Consider the following 8,374-nt stretch of genomic DNA (forward strand, 5'->3'; position numbering starts at 1 on the left):
GTCGTAAAATTATGAGAATAAAGTTGTAACATTACGAGAATAAAGTTGTAACATTACGAGAATAAAGTTGTAACATTACGAAAGTCCTAAAATGATGAGAATAAAGTCGTAAAATTACGAGAATAAAGTCGTAAAATTACGAGAATAAAGTCGTAAAATTACTAGAATAAAGTCGTAAAATTACGAGAATAAAGTCGTAAAATTATGAGAATAAAGTCGTAAAAGTATGAGAATAAAGTCGTAAAAGTATGAGAATAAAGTCGTAAAAGTATGAGAATAAAGTCGTAAAAGTATGAGAATAAAGTCGTAAAAGTATGAGAATAAAGTTGTAACATTACGAGAATAAAGTCGTAAAATTACGAGAATAAAGTCGTAAAATTACGAGAATAAAGTCGTAAAATTATGAGAATAAAGTCGTAAAAGTATGAGAATAAAGTCGTAAAATTATGAGAATAAAGTCGTAAAAGTATGAGAATAAAGTCGTAAAAGTATGAGAATAAAGTTGTAAAATTATGAGAATAAAGTTGTAAAATTATGAGAATAAAGTCGTAAAATTATGAGAATAAAGTTGTAAAATTATGAGAATAAAGTCGTAACATTGCGAGAATAAAGTCGTAAAATTATGAGAATAAAGTTGTAACATTACGAATATAAAGTCGTAAAATTATGAGAATAAAGTTGTAACATTACGAAAGTCATAATATTATGAGAATAAAGTAAGATTTTCTGAAACGGTTTGTGTTATGATGACTTTATTCTTGTAATATTACAACTTTATTCTTGAAATTAAAAAAAATTTAAAAAATCTTCAGCCTGGCCCTAATCCTCTGCTGTAACTCCCCCCTCCAGTAGTGGTATAAACTTACCTAGGCTCATTTGCTGTCCGGTCTTTGCAGCGTCGTGACCTTTTCTCGTTTTTAATTCTTCAGTCTTCTATCTTATTGTTAATCTTAACTGTAACCTCGTTATTTTCTTCAGACCCAAAGCCGAGATGTGAAATAGCGTTTTATTTTGAAGAGAAATCTGTGCTGCTGTTTCCTGTGTGACTAAAGGCAGGTTTGATCCTGCAGAGGCCAGTTGTTGCGTCGTGTTGCACGCTGGCTGTGTGCACGGGGATGAGAGGTGACGAGAGCGCTCATTGTTTCCATGTTTACCAAATCACAGCAGCTGAAGTCTTTGTTTGCTTCGTCACCCGAAGCTCATCAGCGCTTCGCCTGCTGCATCTCAATGCTTCAGTTTTTCCATAAGACTTTTTTCCCTTTTTTTGCACAAAGCACTTAAGACATAAATCTGTCCAATTTATCACAACACTATGCCTTAATGTTCAGTGTTTGTTGAAGCAACATGAGATATGAACCCTTTAGTTTGATCAATCTTTAATGTTTGGATGTTTCCTTTAGGTTTAGGAGCTATGTGGATATTTCACCTTGTTCTTTTGTTTCCTGAATGAAAATATGCCGGATATGTCTGTTATTGAAGCATTTGAATCTCATAAAGTAGCAGACCTCTAAAGACTGATGGAGGTGTTATTTTCTGCAGGTCTTCCAGTTTGCCTTATCTTCGCTCCTCTGACTGATGCCCACTTTGCCTTAAAACATTTCATCCCATTTTTCCTGACTTGATTTTTTTACTTGATTTTCTCAAACTTGTTTCCTGCTGTCATGATTTTGTCAGAACATGCTTTCAAAGGCAAAAAGTGAATTGTTTACTGTATTTTTTTTAAATGTTCATGTTTTCATTTTACTTGTGTAATTCGTAATTTTTTTATTTCCTGAATCTCAAATAAATCTTTTAAATGGAAGTTAACTCTTTTAGTTTGGAGTTCATGTAAATTCTTTGCTCTTTTTACTTGAAAAATATATCTAATGTTATTTGTTTTTTTGTAAATTGTTTCTATAGCGACAAAAAAAATTGTAGAATCAGCAGATATTGTACATATTTTTGATTCCTGGGGATCATTTGACCCTGAGCAGTGAGGAAACCTCAGAAAGGATGGTCAAAAATAAATGAATACATATATATTAGGGATGCACGATATAATGGGCCCCCTATCGGTATCGGCCTTAAAACTGAATATCGGACATCGGCCCCCCCACCGATATTTAACCCGATATTTCATCAGCTTCTGAGTTTCTAAAGTCTAAAAAAAAAATAAAAAATAAAATACTACTTCTTCTTCTTCCTCAAAAACTTCTTTTTTACAGACTTAAAATCTTCTAAAGACGAGGAAAAAATATTGATCCATTAAAATATCCCAATATCTTCATATGCTGATATATTGCCATTTAAAAACACCATATCAATCTCTTTTACTAATGAAATATTGCTATATGTCATCGTTATGCTACGAAATCCCCCGAAAATTCACCAAATGTTGCCATATTTTTATATGTTGATATATTGACGCGGTATCGATCTATTTTACTAACAAAATCTCACGAGAGTTTGTAACAGAACGATGAAATTTCACGAGATTCTGAAAGTAAAATAGATCGATACCGCGTTTTTAAAAATCAATTTGATATCAGCATATGAAAATATATTTGAGTATATTATTTCTCAAAGTGTCAGAAATGGATAACAAAACTGCTATTTTCAATGACTACTTATTTTTGTCCAGCTTTAACATCGGTATCGATATCGGTTATCGGCTACATGAGTTTTAAAATATCGGCATATCGGTCAAAATCCCGATATCGTGCATCCCTAATATATATTCATTGTTATTTCACATTTTTGTGTGAAAATGCCGGCGGGTCTGCTGGGGATGGCTTTCAGGGGTCAGTGGAACCAAGAGGAAGGAAGATCTGTGGTCCATCTGTGGGCTGTGAGGGTTTACTGGATAACGACGATAAGGAAATGATGATTTTTAATGTTGGTCAATTAAAAGGGAAGCATTAGATCTATATCCAGTCATTCAGCAACTATGTACATGGCTGTACATCTAATTTTGGCATTTGACCAATTAGATGATGATGAAGGTTATGTTGGACAAAATAAAATCTGTTTCTTTCACTTATAGAAGCACTTTTGTTATTGTTCCTAATATATTCGGGTAATTCGTTGTTTAATGTTATTACATTGACATTCATTTTTGCCATCAAAATATCCAGATTTTTTGAATGTTCCAAAGGAAATAAGGCTTTGTCCTGGATTCCAATAACGCTATTGACTGGAAATGTTGATTTTCAAAGTATTTCACTGAGGATCCTATAAAGGGTTAAAGGAACATTGTTCTACAATTCTGGATGATAACTTCCTTAGACTTCATTTTCTTAGTTTTATACCGGTAATTAATTATAACAGTGTCAAATTTAACTTTGCATCATCTGGAATGTGGTGAACAGTAAGTTGGTGCAGCATCTGGTTGGAACTAATTATATGAATTGATATGATATTTTTTATACATCAACAGGATAATGAAAATAAGCTTAAAATGAAACAAATCTAAGGAGTTGAAAGTAGAGATAATTGAAAAATAAAGTAAGGAGTATGTTTAAAAAATGGTCTAAAAACAATTATACCAGTAAAGTATTGATAGCCATAATTTCTACTTAAAGTAATAAAGTATTTCTTTGTTACTTGAAACCTCTGACAGAGTATTTAATACTAACTAAAATCCATGACTGATTAATTAGATTAAAATAGTTATAAATTGCATTAATTGATTAGAACCACGTCTCCAAAAAGCCTCATATAAAAGTGCTTCATCTGCTTCATGGAGAACCGAACTGCTTTGAACACCAGGGGGCCCCCAAGAGCCATTTGGCTCCTCACAGTTTCACACATTGGTTTCATTCATTACAAACGATTATTGTTTTTTTATACTCATTTCCAATTTAAAATGTCCAGTTACTTAAACTTATTTAATAAAATGTATCAATATAACATGCATTTCAAAGGTGTAAAAAAAAAAAAAGTGGAAGTAAAAATTGGACAGTTTAATGCAGAGCTACCACGATTTAATTGCTAATTTATACATATATTTATTTATTTATTTTTATTTTTTACAAAATAAAGATTTTTGTTAAATTTTGTTTTGTAAATATATGTGTTTATTAATCATGTCTATCTGTAGGTAAATATATCTTTGTTTTGTAAGCAAATCAGTAAGAACCAGAAACGCAATAGATAGATAGATAGATAGATAGATAGATAGATAGATAGATAGATAGATAGATAGATAGATAGATAGATAGATAGATAGATAGATAGATGCTAACTGCTCAGCTAGAAGCAGCTGGTAAGCTGTCGGTGCTTGTCAGCCTTATGTTGTGTCTTAGCTGAGGCTATATGGTCGTTTCTGCAGTTTATTTGGACTGGGTGAAATGTATAGAATTAATCTGGTTTGTTTGTTTAACAGAAGTTTGATTTTTTTGCACAAAAATAATTCTATCTAAATCAAATCTTTACTCCTGCTCTGCAAAGCTCTGACCTAAAGCTCTACCCATTCATTTAAATACAAGAATGTCATAAAAAAATAAAGGACTTGAAATAAAGAGTCTGACATATAAAGAAATAGATTCTAAAATAAAGATATACATTGTTTGAACAAATAAGCTAATATAAATATACAAATATAAAAATTCTGAAATAAAATGTGTTTATAAGCACCAGCAAATAACTTTTGCGCCTCCTTGACAGCTTTACGGAATGAATTTCAAAGCTTTAGTCCTACCTAAACTAACTAATGAATAAGTCTGAGGAAAAAAACTTAATTTAATGACTTTTCATGGTAAATGTCCTGTACTTACACTGCAAAAACGATCCAGAAATAAGTAATAATGTCTTAAATTTAGTGTATTTACCCTTAATTTGAGTAGGTAAATAAGATTATTTGCCAATAGAATGAGTATTTTTACTCTGAACATAAGATAATTAGATTATATGTACTTGAAATAAGACAATGCTATTTTTTTCTTATTTTAAATGTAAATTGTCTCGTTCCATTGGCAAAGTTTCTCAATTACCACCTCAGTTAAAAAAAAATGCACTTAGTTTGGGAAAAAATTAGTTATCAAATTTTCATTTTTTGCAGTGTAGAAAGCGCTTTGGTCAAGTCAACTTTACATTCATCCATTCATGCACCCAATGATGGTGGATGTCCCCCGGGGGCTTACCGAGGGCGCCGTACACTTGGGGGCCCCCGGGGCCTCTGACCACCATCAGTAGGCAATGTGTGTGGTGACAAAGCGGACGGAGAGCTTGGAATTCTGAGATTGCGAGTTCGAAACCCACAGACTGCCACTCTGGGTCCCTGAGCAAATGACCCTTAAAGGAATAGTACACCCAAAACATGATTAGCCTTCATTTTCTACTCACCCCCATGCTGAACAACACTCTGGAGTACTTTTTTGATATCTCAAATGCATCTGGAGATCTGGGAGGCTTCTTGCTGTCTGCTGACATTCAAATAATGGAGGTCTATGGCGCCCGAGACAGAAAGGTCCATAAAAGTCCACAAAAACGTGTCAATATTCCTCCATACTGCTCGTCCAATGTAATCCAAGTGTCCTGAGTGGGTAGCATCCAGAATTTACTCGAAACGAAGTCATTTAGAATGTTTTTAGAGCATAAACAGTAGTGTATAGGATTTCCTGAAAGCGCGTTCACGAGCCTACGGAAACCGCGGCAGACCAAACCAGATGAAAGTGCGCATTCAGCTCGGCAAAGAACTCATGCTCTTCCTCAACACTGAAGTCCTCAGACATTTTTCTTTCGTTGTTTCTTTCTTTGCACAGGTAAACAGCACATTTCTTCTTCTACGCTTGCATTATCGGCAGAGCAGACGCTGAATGCGCACAAATCCACAAATCATGACAGAATATTTTAGTAGAAAAACTGATTTTCTAAGTTAATTATAAGGGACCAGCAAAGGAAAGGGGGGGAATTTTGAATGGCTACTACTGTACATCCGATTCCACTGACGCCCCATTTGGCCTCAGCTTGCTCCACACGTACTCACCTCACCACCTGCCTCTTTGTTTCTGACTCTAACCTGTCTTCTGACCAAGTTCTTTATTTCTAGAGGATTTGTAATTGGAAAAATGCAGCAGAAATATCTTCCCAGAGGGTCATTCAAGAGTTTGAAAACACTGTTGGAGTTCAGATTACCAGTCAGTCACCAACCTCTTTGTCTCTATTTAGGCGCTTTCTTTCTGATCAGATTCAGAGTCAGAGTGGGCCTCCATCTTTCCACAGCCCCAAACATAAACACAGACTCTGCACAGGATTGTGTACTTAGCTTCCACAGGTACTATCAGCAACCACCATGATAAGCCTGTCATCAACAGGGTTGGCATAAAGGGGTGGCAGTCAGACAGTGAACCTCTCACCATAAATAGCAAATGTTTGGAAAGGAGGGCCATGTTTAGGTTCCTGGGTGTCCAAACCTCCAGCTACATCCTGGCAATTGTCAGGATTTGGTTGTGGTTTGAGGACCCAAATGCAGAGGCAGGAAGGCAGAGGTGAGGTTCTTGTAGATTTAATGAAAGGTTGACAGACAGCTGAGGCAGGAATCCAAAAATCAAACATGAAAAAAGTAAAACAAACCAGAAACCATGGAGACTTCAGGGGGAAACAATCACGACGAGGAAAACTCAGTAAGATGGAGTTGAAGGAAGTTAGATGAGGAACCAGCGCTGAGGAACTAAACAAGGAGAGTATTTATGGCTGACTGAACAAAGAGGCTAACGAGCAGATTGGGAGCAGGTGTGAAGAGAGCTGAAATATAACCAGAAAACACAACAAAGTAAGAATTAAACCAATAAAACTAGAAAACATGGAGCAAAGTTAAACTGAATACTCAAAAGAAAACATAACAGAACATGTGACAGCAATGGCGACGAAAGCTCAGCGCTGCTCCACTTTCTGACGATCGGATCCAGAGGAGGCAGCTGGCAACTATCAACACGTTCTCTCATTCTTTTCTTTTTTTTTGTTCTTTTTTCCGCCATTTGCTGCACATGTTCAGAAAGATCCAATTTGTTTGTTTCCAGTTATATGGTAAATGGGTGGGCAGGGGCGGATTTAGGAAATGTGGGGCCCTAGGCAAAGACAGGCAGGGGGCCCTCTGAATGGAGAAGACGACACATAAAACAGACCCATTCTACAGATAGAGAAATGTTATTAGAATCAAAATATTCTCATTATCAGTTCGTATGAAATCGTACAAAAAGTTATGCACACTATTTCGTACGTTTTGGATGTTTTTCCTCAAAAAACCAGATCAGTGCGCATGCGCTGGCAGACAGGAAAAAAAGCAGATCCGCGGACGGACGTAAAACTGGGAAAAACAGTGCAATAATCACTTATTCATGTTTCTAACTAGGTTGCTTGCTGTTTTATATCTTAGGGTTAGGGTTAGGGCTAATTGTAATTTATATTCTATGTTCTTGAATGGGGCTTAAGATGCGCATACAACGAAAAAAACGTACGAAATTACGGTGACTTTTCGTACAATTTCATACAAACTCATAATGAGAATACACTGATAGAATAGACATCCATTATCTGTTCTAGGTTGTGTCCCTCTCTTCTTGTCCCTTTTCTTCTTGTTTTCCTCTCTATGTTTTGTACTCAGCTGACTTTTCATGCTGTCTCTAAAGGAATGAAAGATTTTTTCCAAGCACTAAGCTCACTTAGCTGATTGCTCCTTCCTGTGTTTCCTAAAAGGCCAAAGTAAATAACCCAGTCCTTCTTTTCACTGTAGACAAGCCATGATCTGCTTCTCTGTTCTCCATTTTTCATTTGGATGAAATAATAGCTGCATGAATCATGACAGCAGACAAGATAGAGGAGAGCAGGAGGCGGGGTTACCAATCTACTCGCTCTGGAGAGCAGAGTTCGCTGCTTTTAGATGTTGTCTCCAAAGTCTCCAGTAGAAGAAAAAAGTCTCTAGATTTGGCGCTAGGAGCTTTTTAGAAATCAAAGTGCTAGAGGGGTCTGAAAAGTGGCTAAATATAGCGACTAAAGCGCTAAGTTGGCAACACTGCTCTTTGCATGGTTTGTTTTCAAATGGTTTGCTGCTGTCTGTTTGGACCTTTCTGAACATGTGCAGCAAATGGACTGATCCAATATGGTGGACACTGAAGACACAATTAATATTATAATTGTTCTGATGGCATTTTAGCCAAAGGATTTTTATCAAAAACATAATTAATGTGCTAAAATAAGGAATAGTTGTATTAATGTGTCACATGCTCATCAGGAGGTCAAACAGTCTTGGAGGTGGAACCCAAACCGGTTGAAAGGAGAACATGCTCCAAAGAGTTTTCAGCGAACAAGTCTTTCATTTTTTCTGGTGCAGGACATCAACCAAACCACACCAACCACAAGAATAATGGCAGACAGGTTTCTTATATAGAGGTGGAAC

The sequence above is a fragment of the Cyprinodon tularosa genome, unplaced genomic scaffold, assembly GCF_016077235.1.
Source record: "Cyprinodon tularosa strain WSP-4 unplaced genomic scaffold, ASM1607723v1 ctg298, whole genome shotgun sequence".
NCBI lineage: Eukaryota > Metazoa > Chordata > Actinopteri > Cyprinodontiformes > Cyprinodontidae > Cyprinodon > Cyprinodon tularosa.